General features: G+C 46.8%; 1 long non-coding RNA gene across 1 annotated transcript; it reads left to right on the top strand.

The window, feature by feature from the left end:
- The first annotated feature begins 16907 nt into the window (after positions 1-16907).
- On the top strand, positions 16908-20195 carry LOC134909558 (uncharacterized). Its single transcript, XR_010175976.1, has 2 exons — positions 16908-17099; positions 17386-20195. It is a non-coding gene; the product is annotated as an uncharacterized LOC134909558 (long non-coding RNA).
- Positions 20196-26080: the final 5885 nt, after the last annotated feature.

Here is a 26080-nt window from a genome sequence, read left to right as displayed (position 1 = left end):
GTATGTATGTATGTATGTATGTATGTATGTATGTTGGTGTGCATGTATGTAATAAAGTTGTACTATCAAGGTGTGTGTGTTTTGTTTTTATTTGGGTATTTTTTTTTTGTAGTAGAACTACAGGTACCAGCGGGCCGTTTCCCCCTGCATGCTGGTACTTGTGGTTCTCCAAGTACCAGCTTGCGGGGAGGCTTGCTGGGACTTGTAGTACCGCTACAATAAACAATATTCTTATTTTTACATAGAAGGCTATCAGCCCCCCATCCGCCGCCCTTGGATGGGGGGGACAGCCTCGGGCTTCACCCCTGGCCCTTGGGTGGCTGGAGGGGGGGACCCCTTGATTTAAGGGGTCCCCACTCCTCCAGGGTACCCCAGCCAGGGGTGACTAGTTGGTGATTTAATGCCAGGGCCGCAGGGACCAATATAAAAGTGTCCCCCGCCTGTGGCATTATCTCTCTTACTAGTGGAGCCCGGTGCTGGTGTTAAATATACGGGGGGCCCCTATGTGTTTTGTTCCCCGTATTTTTTGCACCAGGACCAGGCGCAGAGTCCGGTGCTGGTTGTTAAAATATGGGGGAACCCCTGTCAATTCCCCCCCCCGTATTTTTACAACCAGGACTGGCTCAAAGAGCCAGAGGCTGGTTATGCTAAGGAGGGGGGACCCCACGCATTTTTTTTCTGATTTTTAACTCTTTTTTTAAGGTACATATTGAAGCCCTGCACGGATCTCACAGATTCGGCCGGGACTCATTGTGTTAAGTTCGGCAGTGTTTTACTAATCACTCCCGTAAAACACTTACCGAAATTACGAATGACATCGACATCAGAATACACGAAAATGCAGAATACGACAGCATAGTAAATGAGGCGTAAAAAATTCAAAAAGTTGCAAATTCACACATTCGATGTCATTCGTGTTTAATCTCCCTCCATATCGATACTAATACGAATCTTAGGTAATATACTCCCATGTGCTATAATGTGAATTTCGGCTCATACTGTGTGCTATAATGTGAATTTCGGCTCATACTGTGTGGTATAATGTGAAAGGGGTACCAGTACTACATAGTATAAGGGGTCCTACTACTGTAGTGCGTAATGTGTATAAGGGGTATATGGTGTGGTAAACTACACTGAAGGACATGCCCCATTTTGAATGGCCATGCCCCCTTTCCCGGAGCGCATGTGTGCCTTCGGCATGCACATAGTTACAACCTTCACTTTTCCATACCCCCACTTCAAAATTTCCACTTCGACCACTGGTAGTGTCCCTTAATTACGTTCAGTTACACATTATACCACACAGTAGTAACGCCCCTGACACAATATGTCCGCACAATTGTAGCCACTGTACATAAAACTCTAGAACAAGGTAATATTAATGTAGCAGGAGGAAACCAATAAACATAATTACTTCTCGTTTACCATCATCTTCTTTACTTTGTTTGATGTTCACCTCCTGCTACATTAATACTAAACCTTGGTATTATAAGGATAATTTCACTTTTATAATGCCCCCCCCCTGCCCCCCAAGCACTCACCCAGCAGTTTCTTACCACAACCACCCACAAACACACGGTCGTTTTCCCAAATGCCAAGTGCTCACCCAGAAGCTGCTCCCCCCCCTCCAAAGTAAACTCACCAGCCAAACTCCTCACTCGAAGCGCGACACTCAACAGCAGCACAGTGAGGAGATGGACAGTGCAGGAGCTGGGGTGCGGGATGCGGAGCTAAGAGGACTGCAATGAATGAACGCTTTATGCGGGCAGCGCACACAGGACCTTACCGCGTCTCTGGCTTTAATGAGCTTCTGTGCATGTGCAGAAGCTCCGATTGCAGCAGCCATACGTGGGGGGAGAACGGCCAATGGGGGGAGCAGGGTACAAGGCCCCTGGGATCTGATACCGGTGTATTTTTTATACATTTTTTTAAATAAAAATACAGATCTAAAATACGTGAGGGCTGTTTTGGCAAAACAAAAACATGAAGTAAATCCAAATCCAAAACCAAAACACAGGGTCAGTGCACATCTCTAGTTAAAACGTAATTTGAGAATCCCAAAAATTAAATTGAGAACTTAAAAACATACGGGTTACATGATCCGGGTGTGGTTAAAAAGGTAGACAGAAGAAAGGTTGACCCCAAAAAGGTCGAAATGAACAAGGTCAGCATTTGAAAAAGGTTGACACAAGGAAAAGGTCGACATGGAAATGGTCGACACATGAAAAGGTGAACACGCATTTTTCTTTTGGCGTCAAATTTTACCTTCAAGCACATGGAACCTAGTTAGTATACTGTTCCTCGCTCCACTACCACTGCACTCGGCACAGGTTACCGCCCCCAATTGTAGTCCATGTGGATGGTAACGTATGAAAAAGTTATAAAAATTAGAAAACAATTGAAAAACTCATGTTGACCATATGCTGTGTCTACTATTGTCACGTCGACCTTTAGACCATGTCAACCTAATGCATGTCAACCAATAGTGGTTGTCCTATTGACTGTCAACCTTTGTACTGTTGACCTAAAGACCACATGATCCACCCTTTAGCAAATGTAATTTCCTAGAATAGAAACTCGACAGTGCAAAACACTAATCGTCAGTTTACTGATATTGTTCTAAAAACATAAATTTTACTACAATTCGTGAATTTCAATCTAAAGTCTACTAAACTTCAATAAATAGTATTGTTACTTTTATTGTTGTTTACTTACTGGCTGGCACAGTATTCTGCAGCACCGTACAGTGGGGAATAAAACATTATAAAAAAAAAATAGTTGAATAACAAGCAAAATAGTAAATCACCTTAGTATAAAACATACTGGACAAACAAAATCACTAACAAATATAAGGTGCACATATGGATGGTATGTGTACAGACAAGGAGACAGGGGGTATATGCACCTGAGAGATTACATTCTAATTTCTGGTACCTCATATACCACTAACCTTGAGAATTGAAATGAAACACACTGAATTGTGCAAATAAAATGTACTTACCTAATCTGCCATTCTGTATTTGTTAGTTAGATTCTTTTTATGTGTTATAACGGGTGGTCTTCAATTTGCCGGCTGTCGGGGTCCCAGCGCACAGTATACCGGCGCCGGAATCCTGACAGCCGGCATACCGACACCTTTTCTCCCTCTTCGGAGGGAGAATAGATAGCGCTCATTTGCGCTCGCCACGCTGTCGGTATGCCGGCAATTGGGATTCTGGCGCCGGTATGCTGTGCGCCGAGACCCCGACAGCTGGCATACCATACTACACCCGTTGTGCCATATGTAGGTAACATACTGTAAAATATGCATTACACTAATAACTAGTGATGAGCGGGTTCGGTTTTACTCGGTTCTACTCGGTTCTCAAAACGGCATAGATCACATAGAGAAACCTGTGTGGGTTCTAGTTGGATAACCCAGAGGACAAAAATAGTTTCTCAGATATTCAGATTACCTGTCACTGACCCTCGGCATTCCTTGAGGTGATTGATAGGAATTTTCTATGTGCAAAATAAAAACTCACTTTTGATGATCCTCTTGTGTTTGTTTTATGTATATTGGCCCTCATTCCGAGTAGTTCGCTCGGTAATTTTCTTCGCATCGCAGCGTTTTTCTGCTTAGTACGCATGCGCAATGTTCGCACTGCGACTGCGCCAAGTAATTTTGCTATGAAGATAGTTTTTTTACTCACGGCTTTTTCTTCGCTCCGGCGAACGTAATGTGATTGACAGGAAATGGGTGTTACTGGGCGGAAACACGGCGTTTTATGGGCGTGTGGATGAAAACGCTACCGTTTCCGGGAAAAACGCAGGAGTGGCTGGAGAAACGGAGGAGTGTCTGGGCGAACGCTGGGTGTGTTTGTGACGTCAAACCAGGAACGACAAGCACTGAACTGATCGCAGATGCCGAGTAAGTCTGAAGCTACTCTGAAACTGCTAAGTAGTTTGTAATCGCAATATTGCGAATACATCGTTCGCAATTTTAAGAAGCTAAGATTCACTCCCAGTAGGCGGCGGCTTAGCGTGTGTAACTCTGCTAAAATCGCCTTGCGAGCGAACAACTCGGAATGAGGGCCATTATGTAAACACAATTGGGTTGTAGAACCTGAAATATTTGTTTTAATGTGAGCTGCATTTTATGACTGTCTTCCTGTGAAACTACACACATACTCCATTCTACTTATTTTACAGTGCACCATAGGGATTATCAGCAGGGTGTGCCATGGAGGAACAAGGATTCTCTGTCTTGATCTTTTAGCTGCTGTGAGTAGATATCTTGGTGGATGTGTGGAACTCCTAAGAGCTTTTTACATCTTCTTTTATACTGGACTTTAGTTTGATCATACTTTTCACTCTCTGGGCCAGATGTACTAAGCCTTGAAAAGTGATTAAGTGAAGAGTGATAAAGTATCTGGCCCTATACCTGGAAAGAATATTGTATAACATTTAAAAGCTACATTTAAATTTTATACGTGAGTGTGGTACTATTAAAGTATAATTTTTTTTGTATTATGCAAGAAATGTCCTTATATTCTTTTACATGATGGTGTTCTGAAAACAAATTGGTATACCACAGTAAAAAACGGCATCATGTATAATCTGATATTCTACAGCCCCAAGGGGTTATTTTGTAAGAACAATATCTTTATTTTCTCACACTTCTGATTTCTTCTCGTGGGAAGAGTGTGGTGGATCTTCTCAATGGTGGAATCCTAGCCTCTTTCATCACATGGGATTAATTATATCATCTCATTCAGTATTTAAAATCTTCACTCAGAATTATGGTCAGAAAGGCGGTACGCAGGTGCACACCTTTGTATCACAATTGTAGCAGAGATTATAAATTTAACTTTTTAGAAGATCTCAAAAATATGCTGCATTAGGTTTATGATTACACCTTTCCATATAATGTAATGTTTTTTAATAATTTTATCTGTTACGGCAACATGTACATAGTCCAGCAACAAAAGGACTAATTCAGAGATGGACACAGTGTCAATATTTTCATAGTTGAGCGATTTTTGCTACTGCGAATGTACGAAAAGACCTGGAAAGCCACACGCACAAACTCAAGTGTCCAATGGCGTTTGCAGTTGCGTACAGCATTGCTACCACTTGAGAAGAGGTTTACGATCCCTAGGTTGTTCAGGGTGGAGACTTGGAGGCGACTGCAAAAAGGGGACTTTCATGGGCGTTTTTTGGGTGTGTCACGGGCGTGACTGGCAATGCTACTCCATTCCCAATAGTAAGGCCACTGCTTCAGAGGCTATTTAGTTGGATTTGAGGAGAGTAGCTAGAGTATACCCTAGGCTACAGCAAATGTCGATGGTGCGACCAGTGTTGGAACATTGTACAGTCTCCATTGCAAGTGCACAGATCACGGAATGAGAAAGTGGACGTCTCAGCGCTTGTACACTCCATTGCCTGGTGGAGCACAAAGGTAAGGCTGAGATTAGCATTTCTATTCAGTGAGCACCTGCAATCATGGCTGCATTACCAACCATCTCTGAATCAGGCCCAAAGTCTGATACTTCTAAAATATATGTACTGTATATGTATTTATTTGCCAGTGGGGAAATGCCTTTGGGTACAAGTATCTCTAGCCAGGGGTGTAGCCAGTACTTTGTGGGCCCCATAGCAACATTTTGAAAGGGTCCCTGTCCCAATGCTTCTAGAGAGACACCCCTCCACAGCAGTTGTTAATTTTATGCCCCATATTAGTGCCCTAGTTCATTCTCTGAACCATAGTAGTGCCCTAGTTCTCATGATGTCACACTGTAGGGCTGCCAGCACACATTATGCAACACACTACCCCCAAATCATATTATGACAATGTCCCCAGTTCATTTTATGCCACATTACAGTGCTCCCTGACTGTACATATCACATAGTTGCCGACATTCTGGCTGCCTCCTCCGGGTCAGCTCAGCAGGGGGTGTGGCGCAGCAAAGGGAGGCATAACGGGCAGGAGCAGAGGGCGTGGGAGTGAGCTCGTATCATTGTAGCCCCGCTATGCTATGCTGAGATAACCGGCATAGTAGGGTCAGGGGGCGAGGTCACTCAATCGCGTTATCCGCACCCCCGCTGTGCGGGATACTTGAGTGTTTCCCCAAGGGGTGCAGGGGCTCAGCTGCCGGCCAGGAGACTTGACAACTCTTCCGGGTGGCCAGGAGTGCCACCCAATTTTCGGGAGCCTCCCGGCCATTCCGGGCGAGTATGTAAGTATGACATATCATGCAACACTATAGTGCATCCGCTTCATATTATGTCACATTACAGTGCCCCAGTTCACATTATGTAACATTATAATGCCATCCAGTTCATTTTATACCACATTACATTGAGCAGGCCCAGGGGCATACCTAGATACATTGCAGGCCCCAAGGCAAAAGTTTGTATAAGCCCCTATGTACCACCCAATGGTGAAAACTGTATAAAACACATGTAACTGTGACAGGGAATGTGGGCCCCTCTTAGCACTGGGCTCCACAGCAGCCGAGCTGCACGCAGTGCACCTATGGTAGCTATGCCCTTGTCGCTAACTTAGCAAGCACTCAAGGAGCTGGCATCATAATTTTTTGTTTTTGATTTGAGTTGATTGTATTTTGTACACAATGATCCAACATATTTAATTACTCTATATACTGTACATCAGTAGTGGGGCCATAAGATAAGCCTAACAAGATGCTTTAGAAGGAATACATAAAAGTATAACATTTAGCATAGAAGATACATTTAGCTTTTCTGACTCAGAAATTAAGGCTATTTTGTTGAAAGAAAAGTCACAGGAACACACAATGTTCTGCAGCAGCTGAGGATTTTTAAAGAAGTTCAAGAAAAGAGAACTTAATATATTTTACCATTGGAGTGAGGGGGTAACACAGTGACAGTAACAGAACACAAGGGGGTTAGGAGTGTGACACTGACTGGGACGGAATCCATGGGGGTAGACATTGTGACTGCGACAGAACATGGGGGGAAATTTCTTTTGCGTTTGAGAGTAATAAACAAACCATTAACTTTTTGGACAACACAGTTTTTACAGAGGATAATTGTTTACACACAAAAAATGTCATTAAGCCCACTGATTCAGGGGGCTTATATTAAAGCTACTAGCTGCCATCATCCAAATTGGCTTGGGTCAATCCCAAAGGGCCAATTCAAACTTCTTAGACAACATTGTACTAAACCCAAAGTTTTTGAGGAACAAGCAGATGTGTTAAGAAAAACATTTGAGGCCTCAGCATATAATACCAAGAGAGTAGTCAATTCCAAAAATAAACTAGCAAAACTTGATAGGAAAGAGTTGCTAAAACCCAAAACCAAAGATATATCCTGTAAAACTGCTAATTTTGATTGGGCGTTTATTACTTCTTATAGTAGCCAGTATAAGGCCTTGGAAGGGTCTTTAACCAAACACTGGAAAAGCTTGCAAAATGATCCAGTGATAGGAAACCTCCTTCCCGACAAACCCAAATATATTTTCAGAAGGGCACCAAATTTGAACAAACTTAGTGAAAAGCACACAACCTTGTTTAAAAACAATGAACACTACAGGGTATACAATCTAAAGGCTTTTTCCGTTGTGGAATGTGTTTTTTTTTTTTTAAATTCAATATGTTTTTATTGATTTTTCCAGACAAACAGACAAACCATAACATTAAATAAAAAAATATGCACTATGTGTACACAAAAAACCCCCCAAAGAATGTTGTATGCATTAACATAACTACCTAAATAAAGTTGCAAACAGCTACAAGTTATACATAACCAGTGTCGTGATTTCTTTACATTTGTTCATACAGTGGTGATACATGAAGTGACCAGATATCAATGCGAGGCAGAAGCATGGGTACACTGGTATAGTGGGGATGATATCCACCTATCCCATATCTTGTAAAATTTATCCGGGGCTTTCCTAGAAATATAAACAAACTTTTCATGGGACACAACCGAGTTCACTAACGGGATCCATTTATTAATATCAGTACCCTCAGCCGCCATCCATGAGCGTGCTATCAATACTTTGGCCAAACCGCATAAATTAAGAATATATCTTCTAGAATGAGCATCCAATATCTCCTCATCTATGACCCCAAGGATACACACAAGGGGGGGTAAACACATCAAAGGGGATTCCCGTAGAGGCTATCATCCGTATCACCGCTTGCCAAAAGTCCTGCACCACCGGACAGGCCCACAATAGATGCCAGAAGGTACCGTCCAGAGAGGCACACTTCGGGTACCTAGAGTCACTCCGTCCCCCTATGTAAACAAGACGGGTGGGGGTGATGTAGACTCGGTGTAATATAAACAAGTGTATCTGTTGAAAACGAGCCGAGGTGGTAGCGGTACGTGAAGTCCCCAAGGCCTCCTCCCATATATCTAGGGAAACCGGTCCCAAATCAGCCTCCCATTTAGTTTTAAGGTGTAAGAGACTGTCAGAATGGTGGGCACCGAGCAGAGCGGAGTAGAGAGCAGAAACAGTCCCGGAGCCTAGAGTATCAGTCAGGAGCAGGTGAACCGGTGACTTCCAAAGGAGAGGTGGAGCAGCACTAAACTGAGATGCGCACGCGTGGCGAAGCTGAATATATCTATAATAATAGGATGCAGGTATATTAAACTCAGTCTGCAGTTGTCCAAAAGAAATAAGCGTGCCCGAGGCATACAATTGATTGAGGGAACAAACACCCCAGCGTCCCCACACCGGTCCCATTTGTAGGGACATGAAATGGGTGAGAGCACGAGTGTGCATCAATGGGGTGTCAGGATCCCATCCCTCCCCCCCAACATAGAGTGTATCTGCCTCCAAACCATAATCACTTGTTTAACCAACGGCATCTTAAGTAGTGCAACATTATCACTAAGTAGGAGCTGGAGGGGTGACAAATTGATTTCAGATGCTAGTAATACAGAAGAGATTAATAAATCCCAAGACGAATCAGAGACCCAAGGAATTAGATGGAATAACTGAGCCTCTAAGTAATAGAATCTAATTTTAGGGAGGGCCAGACCACCCGAGTCCCGAGGTCTAGTTAGGGTATCTAGTTTAATCCGAGCTCTACGGTTGGACCAAACCAGTGAGGACAAGAGACCATCTATGATACCAAATAATCTCTGGGGGAGATAGACCGGGGAATGTTGGAGGACATACAGCATTTTAGGTAATACAACCATTTTAATTAGGTTTATCCTACCCGTAACAGTAAGTGGCAATTTACTCCACACCCTGACACGAGACCGTAGATAGTCCATTTGTGGACGTATATTCAGATCAATAAATTGCGAGGACCGGTTGGTAACCCATACCCCCAGGTATTTAAAAGAGTCCACCCAACGAAGCGGCAGGTCCCCGGGAGGGCAGACAGGACAGGGGCCTCTAAGCGGAAGGACACAGGACTTGTCCCAATTAATGGACAAACCAGAGAATCCCCCAAAAGTGTCAATTACTTCCAAGATATGAGGCATAGTGGTAAAGTAATCAGGTACAAACAACAGGATATCGTCTGCATAAAGAGCAATTTTGTCTGTCCTGCCCCCCAACCGGAAGCCCGCCACCCGCGAGGAGGATCTAACAATACAGGCCAACGGCTCTACGGCCAGGGCAAATAGGATCGGGGACAACGGACAACCCTGTCTCGTCCCTCTCTGTAGAGAGAAAATGGAGGATATGTGGCCGTTAACAGAAACCCTAGCCCGGTGTGCAGAATAAAGCAGTTGGACCCACTTTTTAAAAATAGGTCCAATACCAAATCGGTCCAATGTCCCACAAGAAGCCCCACTCCACAGAATCAAACGCCTTAGCAGCATCCAGGGAAACTATAGCTGAGGAGCAGGACCCCTCGTGAGGGGCCTGGAGATGCGTATAGAGCCTACGTAGATTAGGTAAAGTGGACCGGCCCGGCATGAACCCTGATTGGTCCTCATGTATCAATTGTAGAATGACAACGCTATGCCTTGTCGCTAGTATTTTAGCTAAAATCTTAACGTCAGTTGTTAACAAGGAAATCGGACGGTAAGATTCGACTCGTGTTGGGTCTTTATCCGGCTTAAGGAGAACTATAATTAGGGCCTCAGCCATAGAGTCAGGCAACCTACCCTGCACAAATAAATTATTATATATAGCAAGGAGTTTAGGGCCATAAAAAGATAAGTGCTTTTTATAAAGTTCCAGGGGTATTCCATCAAGACCCGGGGTCTTCCCTCCAGGAAAAGAGTTAACAGCGGATTCCACCTCAGTCAGCGTTAAAGGGGAGTCCAAAAACGTTACAGCATCCTGGGACAGCGTGGGTAATGAAATATCAGCTAGGTACATCTCTATTTCCGTCTCAGTGTGATTAAGCCTAGAACTATACAGCCGTCTATAGTAGTCTACAAAGTCCCCCACAATATCGGGAGTATTAAAATAAGTCACATTATCATTGGTACAAATTGCAGGCACCGTATTAGATGCCCTGTCCGCACTCGCCAATGTTGCCATAAAGCTACCAGGCCTATCACCCGTTGCATAGTACGTGTGTTGAGCATAAAGTAGACGGTACTTAGCCTTATCAGCCAAGCAATCACGCCATTCAGCCTGCGCAAGCAACCACCTCTCCCTCGTAGTGTCAAGACCATCGACCATATACTGCAACTCCAGCCTCCTACATCCTGCCTCAAGGCCACGCTCATCCTGGGCATAACCAGATTTCAAGACGGCCACAGTTTTGATCAGGGTGCCACGGACATACGCTTTAAAGGCATCCATAAAACTGTGTCAGACACCGAGCCCTGATTTTCCAGCAAAAAGGCCTCCCACATCTCCACCAACTCCGCACCGGTGCCCATCTGAGTCAGCCAAAAGGAATTAAACCTCCAAAACCGTGCCCCCCTAACGTCTCCCATGTCCAAACATAGAATTACCGGGAAATGATCGGAGATTCCCCTGGTAGCATACTGAACATCCACCAACCTGGGCAGCAAGCCTTTGGAGGTGAGGGCCAAATCTATCCTGAAGAAGGATAAGTAGGTAGGAGAAAAGCAAGAATACTGTCGCATGCCAGGATGGCGGTCCCTCTACGCATCGACCAAACCCAGACTGTCCACCAGCAGCGCAAAGTCCCTCCTGCGCACCACAGGAGCATCAGGGGACAGTCTAGTTCTATCTAAAACATGGTCGATGACATTATTAAAGTCACCAAGACAAACAATAGCAACATTCGGATATAGCGTAATAAACTCGGCTGCCTTTTTTAGAACCTCCGGGGAGTAAGGAGGCGGTATATAAACAGCCAGGATAAGCAAAGACATAGAATAAACTTGACATTTTAGAAAAACATATCTGCCCCAGTGGTCCAGTTGGACCTGACCAAGGACAAACGGGACCGACCTTCGAACTAGAATTGACACACCCCGCGAATGCGACGTATGGGTGGAGTGGTATGCCCAGCCCACCCATGGTTTCTTAACAGCCAGGACTTTTTCCCCCACCAGATGGGTCTCCATGAGGCTAATAATATCCGCACCATATTGTTTAAAGTGACGGAGCACTAATGAGCGCTTGACTTTGTCGTTCAGCCCCCGGACATTCCAGGATAGGAGTTTAAGTTGATTAGAGGCCATAAGTCAAGACAAAATAAAATATATGATCGGTCCCGTGTAGCCCCGGCAGGCCACCAACACCAGCACTAAAGAAAATCGAAAAATTTGAAGAACCCATAGCATTTGCAACACAGACAAAAAAAGAAAACAAATACCAAAATACAGTTCCTCCCATCCTGCCCCCCCACCCTGTATACCCACCCAAACTGAGGCATACCTTATCCCAATAAACTGTTCCCCCTTAACAAAGAAAAAGCAAACTATACCAACATAAAAGGGCAATGAATGAAATGACCCAAAGACAAAGGCGTAGGTCTCCCACCCTCACATAAGAAAAGTGTGGAGACACCACCCCGAGCCCCAAATACAAACATCAGTGAAGTGGAAAGGTAAACATTAGCAGAGGCAACATAACATTAACCGGGCAACATACTGCAACATGGATATCAGCAAGAAACACTAGCATATATAGAAGGATATATCAGACATTAAGGATCAGCTGCAAGCGCCCGTCTGGCCGGGTCCCAGCGATCCAGCCACAGGGCAGCGTCCCGAGATGTAGCAAAGAATTTTGTTTCTCCGTCTGCCACCACCTGTAGCCTAGAAGGAAAGAGCATTGCATACTATAGATTAAGTTCCTTGAGACGTCTTTTAATCGGAACAAATTGTGCACGGTCCTTTTGCACCTCCAGCGCAAAGTCAGGGAACACAGAAACTTTGGAACCGTTCCACAACAGGGGACCCTTGGTACGCACCAGAGATAAAACAGCGTCCCGGTCTCGGTAGTGGAGAAATTTCGCTATGAGTGTGCGCGGTGGCGCACCCGGCGGCAGCGGCCTGAAGGGAATTCTGTGAGCCCGTTCCACTGTGAAGAAAGGCGTAAAGGAGTCAGCACCAAAGGAATTTTTCAGCCAAAGATTCAACAAACTGCTCCGGGGCCATGCCCTCCTCTTTCTCAGGAAGCCCCACAAAGCGGACATTGTTCCTCCTTAGTCTGCCTTCCATATCTAGCATCTTGCCTTTTATATCGGACAGCTGACCATCAATGGCAGTAACACGGGAGCTAAGCGGTGAGATCTTGTCCTCTAGCGTAGAGGTCCGGGTCTCGACTTCCCCGACCCGTTCTCTAACCTTCTGGATATCGTGATGGATTAAAGTCAGGTCGGCCTGTACCTGACCTATCTTGTCAGAGAGACGGGATTCGCTAGCCGCCAGGGCTTCCAACACTTTTTGCAGCACATCATCAGAAGCCTCACCAGAGGAGGATGATTGACTGGGGGACACCGGTGGAGGGGTATCCCCACCCCCATCCGGCGTCGCCGCATGCCTCCCAGGGGTATGCGAGTACCGCGCAAGCCGGGCCGCAGCAGATTTATGGTGGTTCCTCACCATTGTTAGATATAGTAGAGCAAATCAGGATCGGCCGCTCAAAGGAGACACAGCAACAGCACAGAAGTAGTAGAGTCCACGGCTGCCCCATAAATTGATTCTAACGTGTGCACAATCAAAGCACTTCCTGAAGACTGGAGCAGTAAATATAGCGTGGGACCAATTAGAACAAATATATTCAATATATAATAAAGGAGCAGATGTTGTGTTTAGACGCTGAGCCAGTGGCAGGAGAGGGCTCACAGAGAATAATGGGTAGATATATGCACTGCACCAGGAGCAAGGCTGACACAGTGCAGTTTAGGATAGCACTCAGATGAGCACAGCCAGCAGGGGAGAGGCAGACTCACCAGCCCACGCAGGGGTAATATCCAGCGGCTCACGGCAGAGCTTTCTCACCCCCCAGGGAGTGGCAGCGATCAGCGTTCCGGCAGTAAGGCAGCAGGAGGGAGTCAGCACAGGGAGGCTGCGGCTGCTGAAGGATACGCGCCCCAGGGCAGCAGCGACCACCGGCGGCTCACTGCGGCGATGTCCGGCGGCTCACTGCGGTGGTGTCCGGCGGCTCACTGCGGCTCAGGAGTACGGCACAGGGAGCGCCCGGGATCGGAGTCCCGGACACTCAACGGCAGGCAGGAAACACCACGGAGAGACCACAGCCGGCAACAGAATTGGGCGGGCTGGGACCGGAAGTCACGCCGCCAGCCCCGGGCCCGCAGATCCAGGCGAGAACAACCAGGCACCCACCGGCGAATTCCACACCACAGACCTCTAGCACAGGTCCCCAATACTCCAGGTACCTTCCCCCACCAGTCATGCAGGTTTTGGGCTCGGAGGGATCCCCCAGGATATCAGTCACGGATGGTTGAGGTGGAGAGCGCCCAGCCAGAGCAGCAACTCCATGTCCCGCTTGGCCACGCCCCCCCCCCGTCCCGTTGTGGATGTGTGAGGTGTCCAGGGTAAGGGAAGTAAGGTTACTGAGGTCATTATTAACAACATCAAGTTTAAAATATTAGATTTCATTACTTGCAATAGCAATAATGTGATATGTGCGATAGAATGTGTCTGTGGCCTGTTGTATATTGGGAGAACATTGCGGCCCCTTAAAGTAAGGCTAGGGGAACATTTAAGAAATATCAGAAAAGGCCTTACAACTCATGCCTTATCGGTAGACATTCGAGTCTGTCATCAGAGTAGTTGTGCTGCTATTAAACAGTTCTGCGGGATTAGACAGATTAAAGGTAACTGGAGACGTATGGACACAGCAACACAATTAGCAAAAGCGGAAATGAAAACTATTTATGAACTAGGGACAGTGCCAGATTAAGGTCCATATGGGCCTGGAGCTGAAATTTAGGAAGGGCCTATTATGTGCCTCGGCAGGAGGTGTGACAAGCGCTGCGGTGGTGTGACTAGTGATGTGGGGGTGTGATCAGTGTGGTGTGGTCTAAATAGGGTGTGTGGCCTATGCCATGTGAGTGACACAGTCACCACTTACTGACAGACACTACTTACTGACACACACACACACACACACACACACAACACAAAGCTTACTGACACAATCACCACTTACTGACGGACACTATTTACTAACACACACACTCACAACACAAAACTTACCGACACAGACACTTACTGATAGATATTACTGACTGACACACACGCACAACACAGATAAACTTACTGACACAGACATTACTTACTGACAAACACACAACACAATACTTATACCGCTCTCACATCACAATGCCGGGTCCCACCTGGGAATTGGAAATGGGTCCATTCCTGGGTGGGACCCGGCATTTGACCCTACACACCGCCAACCCTACCCGGCAATTTGCCGGTTCGGGTTGCCATCTGTGGGCGGAGATGGAGTCGGCATCAGGTGCAGAGGCGGTGCTGGGAGATGAGGTCATCCCTATGCAGTGAACGGGTCCCGGGTTGCATCGACCTGGGTGACCCGTTCACACTGCACCGGACCTGGTATTTAACCCGAGAATAACCCCTTTATTCCCGGGTTGAATTACTGGGTCAGGTAATCCATAATTCGCCCATGACCCCTTTCACAACACACATCGGAACGTGTCGACCCAGCAATATACCCAGTCTATACCAGGTTATTTTTGCGGTGTGAAAGGGGTATTACTGACACAGACACCCACCACTTACTGACAGACACTACTTACTGACACACACACACGGTACAAAACCTACTGACAAACACTACTGACACACACAAAACTTACTGACACAGACACCATGCAAAATGTACTGACACAAACACTACTTACTGACAGACACTTCTTACTGACACCTGTGGTGCACACAGCATTTTTTTCTCAGTGGTACTGTGCTTGCGTGCCGTGGGCGTAGTCACATGTCATTAAGGGATGTAACCATGTGACACTAGGTGGAGTGGTTATATATTATGTGAATCCATGGCACAGACACCCTCTGTCCCTGCGGACTACAGAGACAAGGACAGCAGGATGTGACACTTGTTATAGAATAAAAAATATTATATATAAGATGTGTACCCAGCACTCATCCGGTTATGATGTGAATATTTGCTTCAGTGCCCTCCTTCGGTTTTTCAAGCTGTGGACAGAGTACAATGAGGCAGCACTCCCGAGTCTTGCTGGTGCAGTAAGATTTATTTAGTAAGATTCTGGTTCAATAAATCTTACTGCACCAGCAAAACTTGGTAGTGCCGCCTCATTGTACTTGTGGGGAGGGGTCCCGACCATTAGAGTTACTCACCGGGGTGTAGTATAAGTTGCCGGCGGCCAGCATACCGGCGCCGGGATCCAGACTGCCGGCTTCCCGACAGCAAAGTGAGCGCAAATGAGCCCCTTGCGGGCTCAGTGGCGCGCGTAAGCGCCACGCTATCCTCCCTCCAGGGGGTTTGTGGACCCCCAAAAGGGAGAAAAGGTGTCGGTATGCCGGTTGTCGGGATTCTGGCGCCGGTATACTGTGCGCTGGGATCCCAACAACTGGTATACTGAATACCACCCACACACCGGTGGCCCGGCACCCCATCGTCACTTTTTCTCTGCCAGTCTGCCAGGTGCGGGATGGTGATGACATCACCTTCATGCTCCCAGCAGTCCTTTTCCTGGAAAAGGAAGAAGGTGCTGGCGGCGCCTCCGAGCAAGATCTAGGAGCTTGGTGGTGGTGTTTTACAGTGTGGCGGGGGGTATGGCGTACTGGCGGACACATTCTTAATGGTACGCCATACCGGAGCGTACTGCCACACTTGCAGGACTAACACACACACACAACGCAAAACATATTGACACACACGACACAACACAAAACTTACACACACACACACACACACACAAAATGCAAAACTTACTGACACAGACACAATGCAAAACTTACTGACACTACTTACTGACACACACACACACACACACGCAAAACCTACTGACACTGACACTACTTACTGACAGACACTACTTAGCGACACACACACATCCCCCCCCCCCCCTTCTGACACTGACACTACTTACTGACAGACACTACTTAGCGACACACACACATCCCCCCCCCCCTTCAAAACTTAATGACATAGACACCACTTACATAGCAGACCTCGGGGCCTGGTGTGGGCTGCTACTCACATGGTTTGCATGCCCCCTCAGCTCTGACATCCAGGGACCCAGCTCTCCTAAAAGACAGCAGCCTCCTGTCAAGACCCTTCCTCTCTTTCAGTGTTATTGTTGGGAAGCTGCAGCAGGAAAGGGATGCTGCAGCAAAAACATTTACGGTTTGATTGACAAGGGGGCGGGGCTTCTGATGGGTTCGGGGGCGGAGCCTCGGAGATATCTCCGAGGCTCCGCCCCATGCCCGTCCGAAGCCCCGCCCCCTCGCCCATCAAACCATAATTGCTTTTGCTGCAGCATCCCTTTCCTGCTGCAGCTTTCCAACAATAACATGCCTCACGAAAGAGGGGCAGGGTCTTGACAGGAGGCTGCTGTCTCGTAACTATTTACGTGGCTCCGCCCCCTTGCCCGTCCGAAGTCCCGCCCCCTTGCCCGTCCGAAGCCCCGCCCCTTGCAACACAAAGCGGTCACGAGTGGACACAGGCTGACCAGTTTGGGGTGGGGGTGAATGGGCAGCCGGAGGTGAGTGAGCTGATGTATGTCCTGACAGGAAATGTTATTTTTCCTGGTAGTACTACCTGCACTGCAGGGGGGTCTGTGGGCCTATTTTCAATGGGGGGCTTGGAGCTGCAGCTCCATCCGCCCCATTGTTAATCCGGCCATGACTAGGGACCCTTAAGCCTAAACTGCGATTTTGAAATTAAATGGTTTTTATAGCTATTTTAGAATTATTTAATTTCTCTGGTTTGATATAGTATTCTAAATTTTTAACAGTATGTTATATTAACTTTGTGTCTTTGTATTTAAGGAATCATGTTTTCAATAGCTTACAATGAAGCAGAGAATTCATGTTTACTATTGTTGTGGGAATACGTCACCGGAAGTGACGTTACGCTCCTCCTGAAGTACGATGTTCCGGGGTGCCCTTAAGAGAAAGTACGGGGCGTTATCTCCACAAGGGAGAGACATAAGAGGGAATACTTTTGGCAGCTGTCAGTGTTGCTATTGGAAATTACAACCACCGCCGGCCAGAGCTCGGACCTCCTGAAACCGGAATTACTAGAGATGACCAGTGTACGGCCGTTGCTGTGGTTCCCCATACACAAATCGGACATATCAGGAAGTGCTAAAGAGATGACAGGCACGGAGACGCCGCTTCGTCTCAGCTTCTGGGTGACACTGTTCACTTCTGAGCTGACTGCTCCTGCTGCACCTACCCCTCTATGAGCTCCCTAAGCACCCACTTTCTTTTATGGCAATGGGACAACTCTAGATTCTCTATTGGAACCGAACCCGGGATAGGAGTTTGGTGGGCGCCTTGCTGTGTTGTGGACGGCCAGAGTGATTGCACCTATCCAAACCCCTACCATTATCACATGTCTTCTGGTAGAATTTACACTCAGCCCCTTTACTTTGAGGATAGCCTACAGGAATTGCCGGCCATATCAGATGCTTACTACCGGAGGCTAGGAGAGCGACTCAAAGTAACCAGTGACTGCAGCAATTTGGAAATTGGGGTGTGCGGAGGACTGCTGGACAGCTGCGGAGCCTGTTTGCTGACCTCCTAGCTTCACTGGATGCTATCTACTGTCCCTGGGTGAACAAAACCATTATACAGGACCAGGACTGATCTACAGCTGCGGCATCCCAGAGGTGGGAATTGACGGAGGACAAAGCCACCTACTGCAAGACTGTGACTGAAGGTGATGAGATTGCCTGGAACGGGAGTAGATCCCAGACTTTGAACTATCATCTCCCATTATTGGTGGCACCCCTAAAGGACTTGTGAGAATCTTATACCATTAAACGGTTATCTTTCTTTGTCTGTTTTCCCCCATTAACAATTTATTTTTCCTCCCTCCCTATTGTCTCTCTCCAATACCCATCCCTCCTGTCCCTCCTTATACGTGATTTTCCCTTTCCCTTCCTTGGCTTACTATAGAGCTCATACATTTCTGGAAAAAGTATTTTAAGACTCAGGATAGGAGCTCATTTATAAAAGGGTATACTGAACATATTGTCTGCTGCTTTCAACTTATCTGTTGAAGATCTAATAATACTTTATTCAACTGTACATCCTATATATGTCATTTCCCAATAACTAACCACCACATCTCTGTTAGATAGAAAGCTAGATGGTATCTGGATGTCTTTACAAATCGCATTGTCACGCCTTGATTCTTTTACCTCTCCAGTTGCTTGCTCTCAATACACCCTCACTGATTGCACTAGCGTACCAATTACAATGTTGACTACAACTCAAAATCCTTCTCAGGTCATTGCTTCTCTGCCCCCCTTCCCCGTTTTGGCTAACTCGACTACCCCTGATATTGGTCTCAAAGTTACCTCTTTTGACCTACCTGAGAAGTATAGGGAATTTAATTTGTCCGACCCCAAATCATCTTATTTTGACCATATGCCTGTGCTTATTGATGTACCTTTGACCACCTTGATTACACCTGGTCTTTGTCGTAAAGTTACACTTATTGACCTAACCAAGACGATTGGGGAATCTCATTTGCCAACACTGACCAATGAAGACCAATCTTTTCTAATCTCTCATTCTGGTAATTTGCCCATACTTTTTAATATACAGAAACCCCTAGGGCCAGTTATGTGTCAGACAAGACCTGTGCTTACTGATGTAAAAAGCCCCATGGAATTCATTATGTGGAAGTCAAGCCCCCCTATTGGCTCAAATTGTCATGCGCTCCCTAGACAGGGGGAGGGTTGATGCATAAATCGGCTTGCTTACTTATCTATATCCGACTTCTACCAACAACTGAAGCCTTTCTCTTTAATGATTCAACCTATAAATATTTCTCTTGCTTCATACATAACTATTACATACCACATGATACTTATTATTAAGTTCAGATATGTGTAGCTTTGTGTTATCTGGTTACATACAGTATATGGTGTTACGTGTAAAGTATCATTATAACTATTTACCTTTCTTTCTGCTTCTATTACTGTCAAATGTTGTATTTGTATCTTTGTAATCTTTACATACTTTCTCTCAGTATCCTTATTCCCCCCCCCCCCCCCCCCTCCTCTGCCCCTATCATTACTGAAATCATAGTGTTAGCCTTTCCTACTGGTTGGAAAGAGAGAAAATGGATGTAAAAATCTTTGCTTTGATACCATACGATAGACATTTTCTCACCTCTCAACACTGTATGTCACAAAATACTTGTGTAGCCTTACTTATATGTTGGTGTTTTTTGTTTATTGCACTCTATGAATATGGCATATCTATAATACCTTGTACTATCTTTTGATTGACTTTAAAAAAACATTATTGAAAAAAAAAGAAAGGTATTATATATATTTATGGGGTGTAGTATGGTATGCCGGCGGCCGGGCTCCCGGCGACTAGCTACGCGCGCCACACTATTGTATTCTCCCTCCAGGGGGGTCGTGGACCCCCATGAGGGAGAAAAAGTGTCGGTATGCCGGCTGTCTGGATTCCGGCGCCGGTATACTGTGCGCCGGGATCTCGACAGTCGGCATACTGAACACCACCCTATTTATGTGCTATATTAAACTGTACTTCACTATATGCACATTTTATTTCTGTTCGATGTCATTTCTACGAGTATAAAAACTCAGGAACTATCTGAACTGTGACTACATTGCGGAGCGCAGGATAAGTCCTCTTTCGTTTGATTATTTTTGGATCACATTTGTTTTAAAAAATGAAAAATTGAGTACAGCTAATAACGATTAACAGCAACTGAAGGTTTAAATCTGGGTAACCTGTGCACAAAATACAACTGAAAGAAAACCAAGAACACCTAGTGGTCAACCTTTATACAGTGCATCCAGAAAGTATTCACAGCCCTTCACTTTTTCCACAAGCGCTGTGAATACTTTCCGGATGCAAAAAGGAAATACGCTCGCCAAGCAAGCAGTGGCAAAGGCAAAGGTTATGCAAAAATAAAAACATTCTGTGGATAGAAGACTAAAGGGGTCACTTTTTAAGCTGCTTTATCCACCAACCTACTGATAGAAATAGCTTACTTCAGTATTGGGGGTGGCATGCCATCCCAAACCCCTTCAACCGGGCCCTCCCTATTCATTTATAAGTATAATACATATCCAGTGTCTGCAGTGATTGCAGTGAGGCCATTAAACTGATTAACCTCTTGCCTGGCATGGTCGCATCAGATGCGACCATGCCTGCAAGTGCTTTATCTGACCTGGCGGCACAGGATGCGATCAGTCAGATAAACAGTGTTAGCAGCGGCAGGGAAGGGAAACTTCCCTCCACTGCTGCTGTCAGAGGGACCGGAAGGTCCATCTGCCTCCCTGCACTCTCCCCCACTGATTGCCGTGCTGCCGATCACTGCTGATCGGTCAGCATGGCAGGACACCCCCCCTCCAATGGCTGCAGACAATAGCAGCCGCTGGGGAGTGTAAATTAACCCCCCAAGCCCCCCCTGTGTACCTGGATGGTCACGATGTTTCTGATGTTTCGATGGTCATGATGTTACCGATCGATGTTTCAATGTTTGAAGAAAATGAAGAAGAAGAAATAAATAAATATATATATATATATTAACTAAAATCATTTTGGATAGGGTTAAATTCATGTTTTTCACCTAATTCACTCATAAAAACCCCCCAACAATTTTGGAGCTGTTTTTTTGGGAAAACATTGTCAGTTAAGTGGTTAATGTAATGCTAAAAAATGTATGGAAAAGAGTTATTTCTTAGATGCCACTAAAATAAGGGTGCTTAATATGTCCGATGAACAAACTCTCCAACCAAATAAATGTAAAGAGCAAGTATCCAAATTACATTGGACCAATACTTACAATACCTTCAGCACTGCCATTAAGAAAACCACAAATCACCTTAAGGGGGAGCGGGTGATGGTGCAGGTAAGGAAAGTAAGACTACTTCATGTAAGTGGTCTCTGCTTGCAATCTATAAGTGAGGGGTTGTCACAGAAGTGGGAGTGCTGAGGCAAAAGGAGTAAGTTAGCGGGGTGGTGGAGGGGGGAATAAATGATTTTTCATTACTAATAAAGCCAGAGATGGTTTAAGGCCTAAGGGGTATATTTATCAAAGCTTGGAAAGGGATAAAGGGGGTAATTTTCCAAGTTGATCGCAGCAGGAAATTTTTTAGCAGTTGGGTAAAACCATGTGCACTGCAGGGGAGGCAGATATAACATTTGCAGAGAGAGTTAGATTTGGGTGGGGTGTATTCAAACTGAAAGGTAAATTGCAGGGTAAAAATAAAGCAGCCAGTGTTTACCCTGCACAGAAACAAAATAACCCACCCAAATCTAACTCTCACTCTGCAAATGTTATATCTGCCCCCCCTGCAGTGCACATGGTTTTGGCCAATTGCTAACAAACTTGCTGCTGCGATCAACTCAGAATTACCCCCAAAGTACCAACCAATCAACTGCTAACTGTAATTTTTCAAACACAGCCTGTAACATAGCAGTTAGGAGCTGATTGGTTGGTACTTTATCTCTCTTCAAGCTTGATTCATATCTCCATAAGTAGGACGTGTGCTGTCAAGTAATAATTCATATTTAATCCAGAAAGAATGACACTTCTCAGACAACATTTTAATTATGCACCTTAAGGGCCCATACACTACACAGCGACATGTTGGACCCTCATGTTGCATAAGATTTCCCTTGAACCACCCTGGCAGCCTCCCGGGCGGCAGGATCGCATAGGATACATCGTATGCAGTCCTTTTGCATATGATGTATCTTATGCGATCCCAGCCATGCCGGTGGGATCCGAGAAATCACGAGTGCAGCACTAATGGCCTAGGGGCTCCGATCCGATGCTCATGGGACCGCGCATCAGATTGGATCGGATGTAAAAGCCATCCGATTTGCCACTTTCCATCCGATTTATCGACCCGAAAGGTCAAAATCGGATGAAATCGGGCATTATCGTTGTAGTGTATGGGGCCCTTTAGTACTGTCTCTTATGCTGGCCATACATCAGGACGATTTCTTTCCAACCAGCCAACTTTTTAGCTGGTTGGAAAGATAATCTGGCAGTGTGTGGGAGCAAACGATTATCGGCCGTTTGCTCCCACATGCTAAAAACGGCCAGAAACGGTCTGTCCAACTAGTTGGGAAAATCAAACCTGTTTGATTTTCCCAACTAATCGTTCAGGTGTAGGGGGAACTTTCCCCCCCAACTGAACGATAAGTAGGTGGACACTGGCCAGCAGTGTCCGCCTACTTCTTCCCCATCACTGCCGGCTGGGCTGCCCTGTCAGCTCATAATCCCCGGCAGCAGTGGCAGGAGCCGGGAGGAGGTTCAGGGGCAGCTGCAGCAGTCCATCACTACTGCCGCGCTGCCCCTGTATTGTAACCCCTGAAGCAGCGTCAAGGGCTGGCGGAGAACCAGGGGCAGCGGCGGCAGTACTTCACTGTTGCCAGGCTGCCCCTGTCACACGGAGACCTCTGTCAGCGGCCAGCGGAGCGGGAGGTGGGTGGAATTTCAGGGGCAGCGGCGGCTGGCAGAGAGCCATGGCCAGCGGGTGCAGGCTGCCCCTGTCACCCGGTAACGGAGCGGGAGGTGGGAGGATTATGAGGTGCAGCTGCGGCATCGGCGGCCGGAGGAGAACCAGGGGCAGCGGTTCATCTACAGTCAGTGTCGCGGGATAAAGAAGTAACAGCCCGCGAGACACTGACCCTGAGCTGGCCGCATTTGCTGCAGCGCTCTGTCCCTGGCCATGCTGCAGCGCACAGCAGGTAGGGGGGGGTGTCTGCTGCTGCAGGGTTGTGTATGTTTGTGCTGCAGTTGTGTGTGTGTGCTGCTGGGATGTGTGCATGCTGCAGGGGGACTGTCTGAGATGCCGGTTGGGCTCGGGGGAGGGGGGGGGGGTGAACAGGTGGTGCTCAGGGTTTGCCAACACATTTACAGGTGGGGGCCCCCACAACTTAATTGCCCCTGGGACCCCACCAGCCTTAAGCCAGCCCTGTTTGTTGGATAGGAACAGAGGAGGCTTTTTGACTACTGGAACAGGTCCACCTCACCGCCACCAGCATCCTTCCCGCACCAGCCACCAGCCTCTTTCCCGCGCCAGCCGCAGGTACCGTCCACCTCACCGCCACCAGCATCCTTCCCGCACCAGCCGCCAGACTCTGTCCCGCGCCGGCTGCAGGTACCGTCCACCTCACCGCCGCCAGCATCCTTCCCGCACCAGCTGCCAGCCTCTGTCCCACGTCGGCCGCAGGTACCGTCCACTTAACCACCACCAGCATCCTTCCCGCACCAGCCGCCAGCCTCTGTCCCACGCCGGTCGCAGGTACTGTCCACCTCACTGCCGTCAGCATCCTTCCCGCACCAGCCGCCAGCCTCTGTCCCACGCCGGCCGCAGGTACCATCCACCTAACTGCCGCCAGCATCCTTCTCGCACTGGCCGCCATCCTCTGTCCCACGCCAGCGGCAGGGGCTTGCCACCTCATCACCGTCAGGTTCCATCCCGCCGCTGCCTTCAACATCGCAGGGACCACCTCCAACTACAGGAGGGACCAGCCACTTCAGTGCAGTCAGGCTCCATCCCTCACAGGCTGCAAGGACCACTGCCTTCAACGCCGCAGGGATCTGCCACTCATCGCCTCCTTCCCGCTCCAGCTACAGGAGCCAGAGACCACCTCACAACACTGCAAGCTCCAGTCGCAGGGCACATATGGAGCTGTGCAGCACACACGCACCGCTCCAGTAACATAGTGGGCTCCAGCCTGTCGGACAATCCACGGAGACCACTTAGGTGGTCAACTATTGTCCCTCATACACTTAAGATATGTGGGGGGGTGAAAGAGCGAGAGAGAAGTGATGGAGAGCGAGATGTGAGGATGCGAGAGAGAAGTGATGGAGAGCGAGATGTGAGGATGCGAGAGAGAAGTGATAGAGAGCGAGATGTGAGGGTGCATGTTTTGAGTAAAAAACCCCACTAAAGTACTGTAGGCAGGCACTATCCGCCTACTTCGGTGACATCACAAGTTGGACAGAGGTTGTCAGGTTGGTTGGTCTGATGACAAGTTGGTTAGATGTGTGGAGCACTGATAAAAAGTTGGTTAGATGTGTGGAGCACTGTTTTAGTTGGACAGATAAGTTGGATGGTTGGAAGTTTGGAGTGTTGGAGAAAAGTTGGTCTGATGTATGGCTAGCATAAGTGTTTATGCCAATCCACCCCCACTCCTCTTATCACTGTCTTGAATATGCACAGCTGTAATCACTGTTTTAATTATTTTCTCCCACATACACACAAACAATTGTAATTGCTCACAATGTCAGTTCGTCACATTTCATTCTGTAAACCTCCCTTCATCCATTTAATTTTAATTGCTATAAGAAAAGTTCACTTCCCTGTCCAGAGTATCTTTCTCCTAACATATAACTCACTATGTGTGCACTGTTTTCTTTTTCACTGTCACTCTGTACAGGATATGGCAGCTCACTCCTCACATCATGATCATGTGTCTCAGTGGCTGCCTCAGTGTGCCCTCCTCCTTCCATGTAGCCTGTGAGGCCAGCATTTGTACCTCACTAACCCTGTACAGGCTGTCATATAACAGCGTATCTCATTGGATGACAGCTCGTAGAGCAGGACAGCAGAGTGCAGCGCCATTAGTGTGAAGGCTCAGCTGTCAGCCACCCTCCCCTTAATCCAGCTCTGCCTATCAGAAGGTGTGGAGTCACAATACACTCATAATGAGGGCAATCATTTGAATAAAGAGGCAGATAAGATTGCTAATTCTCTAATGGGGACATGCTATTTTATTAATATATGAGGAACAAAAATATTGTTTCATTTTAGTAGACTGACTCATTATATGCTGCGAGCCGCCAGTCCCAGTAACTTAGAATGAGCTCATGGGCTGAGCTCAGGTACAGATGTGATCTGGCCGGAGGAGGAGGATGGGCCGTCCTTTGCTCCCCTCTCAACCATGGCCCAGCTGTTCTCTTCGCTACCTAACGTCCCCAGCGCCAAGAGTATCAGGCCAGGGAGAAGAGAAGAAGCGGCTGTGGCTTCAAGTCCTTTTTGAAATTTACAGGTAGACAGTGTATATACTCATTCTATGAATACCAGACAAATAACACATTTCAATATACTGCCATACCCAGGATTCAAACCCATAACCTGTTGCATTCCAGTCAAATGTATTAAGCTATTTGATCCTGCATAAAAGCTATGACTGCAGCATTGCAATTGTGCAGCCAAACACTACATAGTTTTGCTCAGCTGCATTGCTGATCATTTGTTTACAAAGTACAAGGTAAGCTTCAGATAGAATTCTCCAACTTAGAATTCTTTAGCTTTTTATGTAGGGGCAGATAGCTCAATGAATAGAGTGTCTCAATGCAATGCCACAGGCAATGGATTTGAATCCGGAGTTTGTCAGCATCTTGAAATGTAATAAAGCACAGTGCGATTGAATAACAAAGAGCTATCACGTTAAGTTCATGAATGTTGTATAGGTATTAGTGGTGGAAAAAGTGGGGGAAGGACAT

This window comes from Pseudophryne corroboree, chromosome 1 (assembly GCF_028390025.1).
Source record: "Pseudophryne corroboree isolate aPseCor3 chromosome 1, aPseCor3.hap2, whole genome shotgun sequence".
Classification (NCBI taxonomy): Eukaryota; Metazoa; Chordata; class Amphibia; order Anura; family Myobatrachidae; genus Pseudophryne; species Pseudophryne corroboree.
This window is presented reverse-complemented; position numbering and strand designations above follow the sequence as displayed.